We start from the raw sequence: 13,441 nt of genomic DNA, 5'->3' as shown, positions 1-13,441 counted from the left end.
TTGTTACTTTCCTAACATTACAAAACTATGCAAGTTTATTGGTCCAGTGTGTAGGGCTACTGGACAAAATAAAATTGAAGGGTATGTCTGTTAACTACTTTGACCAGTGATACATTTTTGGGTCATTTTGTGACTAGGACTGTCTGTCTGTCTGTCTGTCTGTCTGTCTGTCTGTCTGTCTGTCTGTCTGTCTGTCACCTCGGCATAAAATAATTACAGCCGGTTTACTAAAATTTCGTATTTGCTCCCGTTAATCTTAGTTCGAATATTTACTAAATTCTGATTAGTTAGTCAAACAGGGATAGAGTGAAGGGATTTAGAGGATGGAAGAAGTTTCATAGGGCCAAATCAGCTCATTTTAATGGTTTCGATGGGAGAAACGGAAGTTTTGGGAGCAGAGAACCATGAGAACCATCATTCAGAGCCCGCAGGATGTTAGGAATGACTGAAAGTACTGAATGCCAATCCGTGCAGCTTTCGCCAGCACAGTAGCAGAGCTCGACTGCTCTCCAGTCGCCTTCCGTTCGCGGCACGCTTTAATTAGGGAGTATACATTGGGGTACTATATTCTTTTAAAGTGTTTTCTCAACATATTTGGTTTCTCATTCTTGTTTTGTGCCGAGATCGAGCTGTCGCCTGTTACCGGGTCAACAGGAATAATACTATTGCAGCTAATAATCTACCTAGGTCAGCGGCTGGTACCTTAGCTAGTGTATATCTATACGAGTTGTTCAGCTGAAACACAGACGTAAGTGGCAACTCTGCAAACTGACGGGACAGCCAGAAAGTAGCAGCAATGCACAGTTTAGTGTTTGTAGCAACAGCTCAGAACGTGGACGGCCTACTGTTGTTTTTTTCTTCTTTTGAGCGACTGTACTGTATTTCAAGTCCAAGAGCACCTATTTCAGCCACTCTTAACAGAGATCAGCGGACACAATAACTGGAAACTGAGACACGCGTCTGCTAACGACAAACAGAGAAAAATGTTGAAGCAACATTCGTGTTTAATGGCTACGTCCAAACGAATGCAACTTGGCAAGATTCAGTTCTTGTGCAAAGAAAGTGCTTTGCCCAGGAAAACTGTCACAAACTGCACTGTTTTCCCTGGAGTTTTATGAATCACCCGCCTTACAGCCAAAATATCTCCCTTTGAGACAGTTACGTCTTTGGTCTACTGAAGAAAGCTCTAAAGAGTACGAGTTTCATCTTCGATTAAGCGGTTCCTAACGCTGTGGAAGAGCCTGAACGGTGAGGGGATTATCTGTAAACTTTCTCAAACTATAATCAGTAAGCTGTCGTACTGATGTAGTACCGTATTAAGTATGTTGTCCAATACATGTAGTGTAATGTTTTTTGTTTGTTTTCTGTACACTTCAAATGTTTGCCTCATACTTTGTTTTTAACACAGGTTAGGTATACAAAAGTCGAAAGTAGGTTCAGATCAATTTTTAACCGTATATTTGGTTATTTATTGATTTGTCTGTCTGTCTGTCTGTCTGTCTGAAAACAATACATCGTAAAAGTCGCGTATAATATAATTTTTGAGCTTTTATGTGCTATGCACTTTTACCTAACGAATTATAACACCAGAGATATTCGCGATTACTACATTTTTCACAAATTTCCAATATACCCAGACACATTTGATCATCTAAAACTTGTACATACCAAGTGTATGCATACGTTTTTGCCGGTTTTTGTGGTAAAGAAAACGTTTTTTTTTTTTTCTAGTTGCTTTACGTCGCACCGACACAGATAGGTCTTACGGCGACGATGGGACAGGAGTGGGAAGGAAGCGGCCGTGGCCTTAATTAAGGTACAGCCCCAGCATTTGCCTGGTGTGAAAATGGGAAACCACGGAAAACCATTTTCAGGGCTGCCGACAGTGGAATTCGAACCCACTATCTCCCGAATACTGGATACTGGCCGCACTTAAGCGACTGCAGCTATCGAGCTCGGTGGTAAAGAAAACAGGTAATATTCAAGAGAAATTCATTTTTTGTTTATTCAAAATTTTCATGTCTGCAACATCTTCAGTACGTATCCTCATAAAAAGAATTCGGCTAATTTTTCAATTCTTTTACTTCCTCCTTCCTTGAGTGGATTTTCCCAAAACAAAAGAACACATGTTTCTTTACTTTTAAAGGAAACCCCAAATGCCAATTTTCACGTGATCAACATCTTTAGTTTTTGAGATATAAGTATCCTCATACAGAGAATTCAACTAATTTTTCAATTCTTTCACCCCCTTTAGTGGATTTTTCGAAACCAAAAAATACGCGTTTCTTTATTTTTAAAAGATATTCCAAATACCAATTTTGACATCTGTAACATCTTCAGTTTTTGAGATATCAGTATCCCAATAAAAATAATTCAACCCCTTATTCAGTCCCCCCCCCCCCCACTTAAGTGATTTTTCCGGAAACAAAATATACATGCTTATTTTTAAAAGAGATTAAAAATACAAATTTTCACATCTGTAACATGTTACGTTTCTGAGATATACTCTAAATATAGTCTTATTTCAAATTCACCCCCCTTTGTCACTCCTGTTCACCTCCCATTGATTGGACTTTTCAAAAACAAAAACATACGTGTTTCTTTATTTTTAAAGGATATTCCAAATACCAATTTTCATGTCTGTACTATCTTCAAGTTTTAATATATATCCTCATAATAGGCACTCAAAACCTTTTTCACCATTTTTCACTCCTTGGTCACAGGGGTCCCGGGTTCGATTCCCGACCCTGTCGGGAATTTTAACCATCACTGGTTAATTTCCCTGGCACGGGGGCTGGGTGTATGTGTTGTCTTCATCATCATTTCATCCTCATCACGACGCGCAGGTCGCCTACGGACGTCAAATCAAAAAGCCTGCACCTGGCGAACCGAACCCGCCTGGGATCTCCCGGCACTAAAAGCCATACGCCATTTCATTTTACTCCTCCTCCCCGCCCCCTTTACGGGAATTTTCCGAAATAAAAAAATACGTGTTTCTTTATTTTTAAAGGAAATTCCAAATACCAATTTTTACGTTTGTAAACTTTTAAGTTTTTGAGATCTAGATATATTCATTAAAAATTGCCAAGCCCCTTTTCACCCTCTTAGCGACGGAACATCCAAAAATCCTCCCTTAGTGAGCATCTACTCTATTTTAATGTATCCCCAAAGTTTCATTTATTTATGTCCAGGAGTTTTGGCTCGCCGATGATGAATCAGTCAGTCAGTCAGTCAGTCAGGACATGTTATTTTATATATATATATATATATATATACACAGATAGATGGCGTGTGAAGAACGACCTATAGATAGCAATTATACAGCCTTTACAACAAAACAAAACGAATATAAATTTCTGTCCGCAAAATTCATATTCATACATGTTGAAACACTGTCCTCAAAAACACAAACTTTGACAATCAGAACTTCGTATGCATTCTCTGGGCATGTATAACTGCCTGAAAGCATTCGTGACATGGACTTACAAGGTTTGATGTGGTTTCGGCGTCAAGTTTCGACCATTCCTTCTTCAGATGATCGTTGAAGTCTTCTTTTGACGAGCATGTCCGTTTCTTTATTCTGTTCCAATAATGCCCACAGGTTTTGGTATGGGATTGAGGTCTCGGGACTGTGAAAGCGTTGTAAGTTGCTCACGAACATTATACAGGGCGATTCTTTTGTTATACGAACAGTACACTTCGGATCGCTGTCTTGTTGAAAAACAAATTATTCCTCAAGATTTAATTTCGCAACACTGGAGATCAAATTATCACGGAGTATGTTCACATATGCTGCGGCTGTCATACTGTATTGTCCTCAACAACCAGTTCTCCCAGCCCCGTGTAACTCATGCTTCCCCACACCATGACATGACCTCCACCATGCTTGACAGTTGGTAGGCTACAATGTTGTTACGGTCAAATTCTTGATTTGGTTTACGCCACACATACCTTCGCCCATCACATCCAAAAACGTTGAACTTGCTCTCATCCGAGAATATAACCTTCCAGTATTCCATAGATTTTTTGAGATAGCGCGAGCAAACTCGAGTCTTTCACTCTAGTGCACTGGTTAATGAATTATTCTTTTCTTGTCACTGCCTTTTAAGCCAGTTTCGTGAATGTATTTCCTTACAGTTTGAGGTGTTACTTCCTTGCCTGTTGCTGTTGCGACGTCTTTAACAAGCATTCGGGCGCTCGCCGTAGATCTTGTTCGTTTGTTCACAACATACTGGACAGCAGAATGCGAGATGTTCAGTTTTTTAGCAATGTTTCGGTAACTAAAGTCCCTTTTTCCACACTATTCTTTTTTTTTTTTTTCCTTCACAACAGTCTTCAACTCACCCGATCGACGTCTCATTCCTGTCCACTATTAGTTCCAGGCATTAATACTCACTGTTATACTAGATACACGATGAATGATTTGTTTTCAGCCGTCAGTCGGCGACGTTTACGTACCGTACGTGACTATGATCTAATTGTATGAAAACTTTTGTGTGTGTGCCGTTAAACAATACTTTGTTATAAATCAAGGAATATAGTGCGTACACCCGCTGTACGTCACAATTAATTATGTCAAACTGTAGTGCATCTGTAGTGTTAGTATAAACCGCTTACCGATAAGTCCTGTTTGTGTACCGTTTGAAACCATACATGTATGAATACCTTATTTTACGCACGGTATACACTTTCTAAGCCGGCCCCGTGGTGTAGGGGTAGCGTGCCTGCCTCTTACCCGGAGGCCCCGGGTTCGATTCCCGGCCAGGCCAGGGATTTTTACCTGGACCTGAGGGCTGGTTCGAGGTCCACTCAGCCTACGTGATTAGAATTGAGGAGCTATCTGACGGTGAGATAGCGGCCCCGGTCTAGAAAGCCAAGAATAACGGCCGAGAGGAACCGTCGTGCTGACCACACGACACCTCGTGATCTGCAGGCCTTCGGGCTGAGCAGCGGTCGCTTGGTACGCTAAGGCCCTTCAAGGGCTGTAGTGCCATGGGGTTTGTTTATACACTTTCTAAAGAACTCCTTTCAAAACAGAGGCTGGTACTTCTGCGTCTCTCAAGATCGATAGTAGTTGAAGATACGTAATACAATAAAACCTGCCTTCAACGGACCCTTGATTAAACGGAAATATTTGACAGTCCCGTGAATTCAGGGGTGAAAAACGTGTCCCTTCATTAAACGGAATGTGTTACGGGGCTGGAAATCAAACTACGCATTTTAACGGGAAATTTCCAAGTTCCTGAATGCAGTGTATAGAATATTTTCAGGCATCCTCTGAAAGTATACCCTGTCTGCTCTAACAGTTGATTCTGTAGCTAACAAGGAATGGGCAAATAGGTCTTCGTTCTTTTGTTCTCCAACTTACACTACTGCCTGTTTACTGTTGTCCAAGCCTTTCCAAATTCTCACTTTAATGAGCTGTCAATCAACAAATGCCTGTCTTTGTCTCGGCCCTTGTCATCAACTTAGAATTCAGCTGAGTGCTTCTAAGCTTAAATCACTGGAATAGTTCGGCAGTAGTCATTATAGCTTCGAAAGCAAGAGTTGTGCTTGATCTTAACACGAGACTGAAAGTTTCATGCTAGTGAACGAGATAAACTGAATGAAATGCAGATTAAGAAGATGTTCAACGGAGGTAAAACTCAATTGTACGAGATGTTAAAAGAAGAAAGTGGAAAGGAGAACAGAAGAAGAGGAAGAAGAAGAATGGCACTGAGTTGTAAGAAGAGTGCAGATTAAAGAATTATTAAGACGACGGCAAGAGTTTAAATGAACTACAGCAATTTGCCCTACAGCGAAATGATTCTGATATGCTTTGTGTGGTTTCTCAGGCTGAAAGTGTCTGTAGAAATTCGAGCAGCTAAGCAGCAATGTGTGCAGAAAACTCTCCTTGACTGTTGGAAAAAATAAATGAATCGTGTGTATAGTATTTTTTTTTTCTGTTCATTGTAAGTTTTGCTTATTAATCTGTAACGGAAATATGTAGGTACAACACTGAACAATGTATGTACAGTATTTTATTTTTTCACAGTATGTCCATTATGTGCATGTTCATGGTTTAATTATTTTAGCACAGACCTACTTCCGTTAACCGGAAACCTATCTTCAATGGAAAAAATTGCGAGTCCCGTTCGATTCCGCTAAAGACAGGCTTTACTGTAGTAGTAGTAGTAGTAGTAGCAGCAGCAGCAGCTAGACAGTGTTCCCAAACATGTGGGAAGTACTTGGGCGCAGAGGGGGTGGGGTGAGGGGGAAATGGATAGTACAACCTAAAAAAAAACACAAAAAGTTCCTATGAACTGTAGAACGATAGTTACGAGTTACAGACTTCCAACTTTGGTACGAGAAAGAGTACTGCCTTACCTGGAACATCCTATGTCGAGTAGCTGTCGCCATGTTGGTGTACAACAGGGATTCTGCATTCTAATACACATCTGAACACGCCACCTCATTGATTGTCGGACACATTCGAACACTCCAGGCATTGCACGTATTCGATGGCAACCCTGTTCTACACGCTGGCGAAGTACTGCAATGTCCGTAACAGCATGCCTGACTCCGAACTACATCCTGAAAACGAACTATCCCTCATTCCAGCTTGTAAACGATCGACCGTATGGCATATGTTCACAGGGACTTTCTGTGTTGTTTTGGGATGTGCTATCCATCCGCCGATTATTTCCCGCATGTTTGGGGAACACCCTGACTGCATAGTACATTTTAATTACAGACTCATTCTAAGCCTTTCAGCGTTCAGTCTGCAAACTTCTGTAAATGAACTAGCCATCTCCACAATCCTCCATCTGCAACTAGTTTCGTAGCCTCGTTTACTTCCACACCTCTTATCTTTAAATCATTAAAAACTTAACCATCGTTGTCTGGCCTCCCTTTGCTTCTCTGTCTCCATGGTCGAGTCTATTATTCTCCTAGCCTCCTCAGTCCGTATGTAGCATATGCTCTACATGTGGTTTTGTCTACTTACAATAAAACAAAGTAATTTAAGGAAAAAAGTAATAATGGTAGGAAAGTCAACTCTGAGCCCTGATGTAGCATATATGCTACACGAATACAACAACTTAGTGAAACACACTAATTTTCTATGGTGAATTTTTTAAAATTATGTGAGCTAAATATAACACATCGAATGTATCAACAGGCTCGGGACTGAAGAGGCTAGGTAACCTATACTCCTCCATTCGCTAACATGACCCCAACAACGAAAGAAGTTTATAAGCACAGCTTTATTCGAGTCACATCTCGCTTAGACTTTATCTCCTCATTCCCAGTTCCCTCCTGCCATTGTTTGTACCAGTTGTATTCTCCCTCTATTCGTGTCTGTTACGTCTAACTAATGAATACGATATCCTGAGTCCACCCAACTTTCACTCCCGCACAGCAAAGTTGGTCTGAAAACAGACAATGGAGACATTTATGGTTGCTAGACCAGTGATATCCCTCCTACAAAAGCAAGCATAGGCCTATAAGGCCTACAGTTCAAAACTCATCTTGACATATTTGTTTCTTGAACTAAAAGCCATCAGTACAATTTATGATATCAAATGGCGTAGACCCTATGGCTTTTAGTGCCGGGAGTGTCCGAGGACATGCTCGGCCCGCCAGGTGCAGGTCTTTTGATTTGACTCCCCTAGGCGACCTGCGCGTTGTGATGAGAATGAATTGATGAAGACGACACATACACCCAGCCCCCGTGCCAAGAACCCTGCCGAAAATCGAACCCGGGACCCCTGTGAGCCATAGGCCAGCACGCTAATCATTTAGCCATAGAGCCAGACACAACTGATGGAATTCCCAGGAGAGTTAATAGCGAAGACAAGTGCAAACCGTTTGCCACAGAGACATTTTTCGGATCATGAAGTGCTCTTATCGAGTAATTAAAGTTGGTAAAAAAAAAAAATAAACTACGTGAAAAATTGAAAAATCTCTCTCACACACACACACACACACACACACACACACACACACACACACACACACACACAAAATCCCTACCGTCAGCAAAGAAATTAGCGATTCCTCATGTTATTTTATGTTTTGAAGTTAATCTGGTAATGTAGTTTTCTTCTCCTATACATCTGAGGATCTAGTCCTTCAAAATGTCATTTGGGAAGGAAATCTACAAAGCAATCTTAAACTCTCTTCAGGATCTTACGTGAAATTAATAAGAATGCGACTTCATTTTGTAAACAAACCCACAGGTATTGGCTAAGATTCGAACCGCGATCTTTCTCGTGAGAAGCCAGAAACCCCGTAACCAGTATCTTTGTTTCGAAAACAGGTTTACGTACGGTATTAAAGGAAAATGTCTTGAATAAGTTATTATAAGATAAAAATTGTTCTGAGCCTTCAAACATTTAGTACCGGTAAGTTGTTATAACATAAAAATTGCTCCGAGTCTTCAAAGACGTAATATGTCCGTCAATTCAGTCTCTCTTTTCAGCACATTTTCTTACGTACAGTACATCTTATCATGTGAGGAGACCCAACTTCTATTTCCTGTATTTTTACACCTCAGTTTCAAAAATAAAAGTACGTAGAAACGTCATTTTGCACTTTATGGAAGTCAAGCAGTTCTTGTTACAAGCGCACATTCTTTCCGCAAATTATCGACCGTAGCGCGTTCCCTCACTCTCTGACGAACGGACAAATAGAATACAGTATATCTGAAAGCATCCCGAATGAAAAGCAGTAATACAGGCATTATCCTAGACAACATCTGAACGTTCCTTAATTTAAATATCCGTTAATTAAAACACTCTTCTTATCTAATAGGTTAAATATTATTATTATAACCAGAGTGAGGCCTAACTGCAAGAGATTAAAATCAGAAATAACTGACGATGGTTCTGGAAGGTATTTTCGTACAGACTGCATTCAGAAGGAGCATTGCCAACAGCCAAGTGAACATACTGTAATACTAAATTTTACGGTGACGCCGAGGTGCCAGGATTTTTTTCCCGCAGGAGTTATTTTATGGCGTGTTTGAGTGCCTTCAAATACCACTGGACTGGACTGAGATCGAACCCGCCAAGTTGCTCTGATGACTAATGATCTACCGTCTGAGTTGCTCAGCCCGGCACCAGGTGAATAAACTTTGCACCTTGACACTAGCTAAAAGTGAGACAGAAAGAAAATTGCTCAATGCTTAAATGCTCTCTGCAGTTGAAAACCAGCTGACTGACGTGAAAATGTCATACACTCACGACTCTGAATTCCAGACTATTTCTTTCTACGAAACTGAAAAGTGGAGAAAAAAAAAGCAGATGTACAAACTCACGACGGAACAAGAAACCTGTATTTTAAATGTAGACAAAACGAGACAAATATATTCTGAAGTAGATATGGAGAACACACAAATGTAAGCGTGATTAACGAAATGGTTTCGTAGTGAATTTTCCACTCAGACCACCGAGGTTCGAATTCCGGTGTCTATGGGGCGAAATGTTTATCTGCAAAACCACGTGACGTCAGGACGAGTATCTGGTCTTTAAACTCCTAGTCAAATCCCAGTGTAGTCTCACTGACCTCACGAGAAACAACTGAAGATAGTTATGGTATGTAGAAAAAGAAGGTGCGGAGGAGAGGAACCGATGCACAAATATAAACTGTATGAATATAAAATCGAGTGTCCCTACAAGAATATTTGATTTGCCCACAATCGGTGTCCGTAAGTTGTGCAAGCCGACCTACAGCAATAAACACTTATAGTTTCTCTGCAACTTTATGCAAGGAGAGTTATTTCAACATGGTTACCTTAGAGTTTTAATCCAGACACCATGCACATTTATAACTGCAGCAAACCACGCCACTTTCATGGATACTCGGATCAAAGAACACAAAATTAACATTCGAAACACACAAAAATGACAATATTATTGTGACCGAGGCGGTAAATGCGTGCTCTGTTCACCAGGGAGGACGTGGGTTCGTCGAAAAACTTAAGAAACAAGATTTCCAGTTCCACAGGTACACATGGCCCTGAGGTGGTTCACTCAGCCTGCATAAAAAATGAGTACCAAGTCAATTACTGGGCGCAAAGGCGGCTGGGTATAGAACTAATCACTCTATCCCACTAAGTGCCCAGGTTACGGATAGTGGAAGCCTATACCTTCCACTACTCCAAGGGCCACCTTGGCCTGTACGGAGAAGACTTTTTTTTAATATATTGCCGACCACGCTCACTGTACAATTCCATTCATGAAAAGTTGTCAATAAAGCAGAAATACACGTATCATATTTTTATATAGTAAATGGTTATTTACCACACATGTCAAAATGCTATCGTCTATTCATTTACCTGACCCTTTACCTACAGTAATATTAAAGATTATATTTATAAACAATATTCAATAAATACTACCATTCCTTACATTTATTTTGCCATAAAGATCACAAACGAAATCTGTCTATAAACGACCGTCAAACCAACAATAACAAATGCAAAATAAATCAATCATGTTCTCCAAGGACACATAACTAGCCTATACACTCAGACCACAAATAATCTAGTTCTTAAGAGTAGAAAATAACGCACCGAAAAAGGCCTTATAAATCACAACAATTCAAAATGAAACGACTTATTTCAAATAAGCAATAACATATCTTCATTTTGCGCTTCTTTAAAATTCACCCCTCTCTCCACCCCGAAGATGTTATTAATTCTGAGTAGAAAAAGCAGTCGAATTCCTCGCTTAACATTAGTACACTTAAATGACGACTTAATATTGAGCGTTTCGGTACATGCAACAGAAATAGTAATGGTCCACATAGAACTCCTTTGTCTGAAGGGCATTATGTTGTTAATTAATCCTTGCGTTTGAAACGGTACGTTTGGAGTGAAACCTTTATCGATTGCTGTGATGCATCCATCCCGGATCAGTAACTCACTTTCCTTGTTGACGTGTCCATGTTAAACCACACGATGTCTCCATTTCTTATTTGACGTGACTGTACTACACAATACTATTAGACAATTGTTCTACATTAATAAATACTCAGAAAATGGTATTTTAAAACTAATAAAACTACAAATTTGCATACAAGTCGTTTACGTCCACATGAATAAGTTAAAAACAACGTGTGTAAGATAATGAAGTAAGAGTAAATCGTGAACCTTTTCGCCATTCATAAAAGTTCATTCACAAACAGTGATATCAAATAACTAAAATCACTATGAATAGAAATTTTAAAACTAAAAGAAAGAATTAGACTGACCTCTTTGTATCGATGAACGAGAAGTCTGAGATGATACACGAGTACTTGTGTTACACTTCTATTAAAATACACACACTGGTCTTCAAAAGCAAACACAGGATACTACCATAAAACTCAATAGATACACATAAAACAGTCAATTTCACCAGAATATAACACTATTCAGTCCATTTAATGACGTCCAAGGCAACCCAAAAGTGAAGATTTTTAAGAAAGCTTACGTTTTTGAATTACGAGTTATTTTTACTATAGAATCAATGTCAAGGACACGTAGGCAGCACGTGGGTTTTACTAGCAGCGAACAGCGAGTAGAAAACACGGTTTTAAACGACGATTTTCAAGCGTATTTTCTTGGTGCATTCTCTTGCGAGTTTGTTGGAAGTACACAAGATGGTCGCCGCTTGGTGTCAGACGAACCAGCATTCAGCGTTGCACGAACGAACGGAACGGCCAAAGCAGCTAGATTATGGAACACTCGAGTCAATAATCATATCCCCCCCCTCTCCTCTCTCACTCACACACTCCCGCCCCTCCACGGCTCCGTCATTCTAAATACGATAAAAGCATACGAAGAGAGAGAGGGGAAACGCATACAACCCACCAACAGACAGAGATGGTGATATATTATGCATACACAAATGACACATCGATGCGCTGCTGAATTATACAACTAAAAATGATAACGACCTCCACATCAATTACAGATAACAGAACAAACATGAAATAGATTGTCAACGGAAGATGATCCGCATTCAATCTTAAATTAATGTATTACACGAACAACCCGAAAAAGAAACGATTAGTTAAGAAACATAAACACGAAGTGAATTATTATAAATAACTGAAAAACAATGAACCGCCAACAAAGAAAATCGTAAGAACACTCTCAGCAGAAGAAACTTAAAAAGAGTATCAAACATGTCGTCTAAAACACCTCAATTAAAAAGAAATGCTCAAGCATACGCATATAATTCGCACTCACCTTTAAATGTTTGATTGATGTAATTCCCCGCTTCCCATTTGCCACACGGACCTTCTCGAGACAAAATATGACAGAGGAACGCGTTTTACAAGGTTTAAACTATTAAAAGCTGTTAGATGGTTGAGAGTACAGACATTTTAGAACGTGTAGGCTTTGGCAAAGAGCTTTTCCCGTCTCGCCAGGACGCGAGCTAGCACCAACACCACGCAACCCCGAGCCGGCTTGGAAGGGGAAGGGGCAAGGAGGGGCAAGCGGGACTGTAGGGGAGAAGCACGGAAAATAATCACCTGCTGTCTGTGTGTCCCAGTGCAGAGAGAGAGCGTAGCATAGAGGGAGAAGAACTGAGTAAAAGACCGGCAGTTTATACAGAAGCTCTACACACTTTCAAAAAGTATATACAGCAGCTAGCTTTATTTATAAAGTATAATAGACAATCATCTCGAGCAACAAACTGGTGCAAATCGTGTGTGTTCGTGTGCGAAATATAAACCTCTTTAATTAATAATGAAAGCGTTGTCATGTCAAGTGCATGTGTGTGGGTGTTATGAGTTTAAATTTTATTACTGTTGACAGTGAATCAAAAGAGGAGAGAAAAGTTCTAATCCTAATAACATTATTGTGCTTTGTCAGCGAAGGTAAGATACTGTATACAAATGCGCTATACAAGTTCGTGGCGATTTAATTACTTCTCGAGCGTTATTCTCGATAAGTATTGGTCGACGGACTTATCTGGATCCGAAATTATCTCTATATTGACTTCTAAATGATATTACTAAAATTTCTTTTAAAAACGTGCAAAATAAATACTTCTGTAAAAGTACCAGACAGTGATACTCGTAAGAAAAAAGCATCTGTCAAAATATTATTGATTCCCCCGTACCGGTATTTAGGTTCTATAGCCTTGTCATGTGTAGAAGAGAAAGCCAAGATCTTTCCACGATCGTGTACTTGACAGGGCACGATTCTCTTCTACCTCAATCATATAAAAGAATTCGACGCTTTGAAATAAGACAGCTATCGAATCAAGAGAAATGGTCTCACCAAAAAGAAAAGAAAGGAAGCAAACTTAATTGTTGTAATTTATTACACGTGTTGCATCGACGCTGAAACGGTGTTATTCGGACGGGTCAGAGTTTATTACTTGCCGCAGCCTTCTCCAACTTATTTTGGATTTTGCATATTGAGTACAGCACTTTATACACAAGTAATTTCCGTATTTTTGTG

General features: G+C 39.9%; 1 protein-coding gene across 10 annotated transcripts in view; it reads right to left on the bottom strand.

The window, feature by feature from the left end:
• tou (toutatis) overlaps positions 1 to 12,383 on the bottom strand; it is a 1,002,029-nt gene extending 989,646 nt beyond the window's left edge. For 8 of the 10 annotated variants that reach the window (XM_067147190.2, XM_067147196.2, XM_067147198.2 and 5 more), the window contains exon 1: positions 11,236 to 11,677. The gene's annotated coding sequence lies outside the window, so the exon portion shown is untranslated. Of the gene's footprint in view, positions 1 to 11,235; positions 11,678 to 12,217 lie in introns of those variants that run through there. The other 2 variants (XM_067147191.2, XM_067147194.2) reach the window with 1 other exon arrangement.
• Between the last annotated feature and the right edge of the window lie 1,058 nt (positions 12,384 to 13,441).

This window comes from Anabrus simplex, chromosome 5 (assembly GCF_040414725.1).
Source record: "Anabrus simplex isolate iqAnaSimp1 chromosome 5, ASM4041472v1, whole genome shotgun sequence".
Taxonomy (NCBI): Eukaryota; Metazoa; Arthropoda; class Insecta; order Orthoptera; family Tettigoniidae; genus Anabrus; species Anabrus simplex.
This window is presented reverse-complemented; position numbering and strand designations above follow the sequence as displayed.